This window comes from Stegastes partitus, unplaced genomic scaffold (assembly GCF_000690725.1).
Source record: "Stegastes partitus isolate 25-593 unplaced genomic scaffold, Stegastes_partitus-1.0.2 Scaffold2103, whole genome shotgun sequence".
Taxonomy (NCBI): Eukaryota; Metazoa; Chordata; class Actinopteri; family Pomacentridae; genus Stegastes; species Stegastes partitus.
Window position 1 is genome coordinate 62273 of NW_007579834.1, and position 1144 is coordinate 63416.

The following is a 1144-nucleotide window of genomic DNA, read 5'->3' on the forward strand; positions in this document are numbered from 1 at the left end:
TCAAGCTTCAGCTTCATGTTTGTTTCCTGATGAAACATCGTGCTGATTATAAACCAGCTGATAAAACACCAGACCTTCACAGTAACACAAGAGCAGCTGATGATGCGGCTCACCTGCCTCAGGTGGTCCTCAGCTGCTCTCTGCTGCAGGCTGAAGGAAGGCAGAGGAAAACTCCCAACATCTGGAGGAAACAGGCAGCCTGACCTCCAGCTGCTGCCTTCAGGTGTGTGTGTGTGTGTGTGTGTGTGTTTCCTCCGTCAGTCTTCAGCTCTGTGTGATGTTTAAGGCTGTTGTTGAGTCTCTGCAGGAAGTACAAAGTTTATTGAGTTCCCGCGCTGGTCCAGCTTCACCAGAGTGCAGCTTTAAAGGCTAACGCTGTTAGCATGCTAACGTGATCTGCTCCAGAGCTCCAGAGTTTCTGTTCCACGAGGCAAAGACACAAAACCATGAGCGCCACAGTTCAGGACGAACAGGCGAAGCGGCAGCCTTCTACCTGTGACAGGTGCTGCTGTCTGTAGTCTACCTGCAGAGTGACGGTCCAATCAGAAGGAAGCTGAACACTGGTGATGTTTAAAATACTGATAGCGGAGTGGACAGAGACCGAGAAAGAATACACACACGTCACACACATGTACGCAAACAGGAGCTGCATAGAGTCATATAAATCTGATATAAAGGATGTATTAATGAATTATGAATGAAATATTAATCAGAGTGTGTTCCAGTCTCTGTGAGTGATGCTGCTCGTCCTCTCATCGAAATATGAATTAGATATGAATGTGATATAAATAAATATAAATGATCTATGAATCTGATGTAAATAAATATAAATTAAATATGAATATAAGAGATAGTGTGCGATCTAAACCGTGTTGTGTTACAGTCTCAGTGATGCTGCTTCGTCCTCTGGCGGCCATGTCCTCTCTGAAGGTCACGCTATTTATAATCCGGCTCTCTTAAAGGAGACAGGACGAATTATACAGCAAACCGTGTGTGTGTGTGTGTGTGCCGTGCACTAATAACACCATGTGATTATCTGTTACACACCACATGTTGTGTAGAGACACGATTGTCTGCTTCATTTAGGTCGCAGTAATCTTTGTGAGTCTGTCAACGGAATGTGGTCAACAAAACACACTAATGG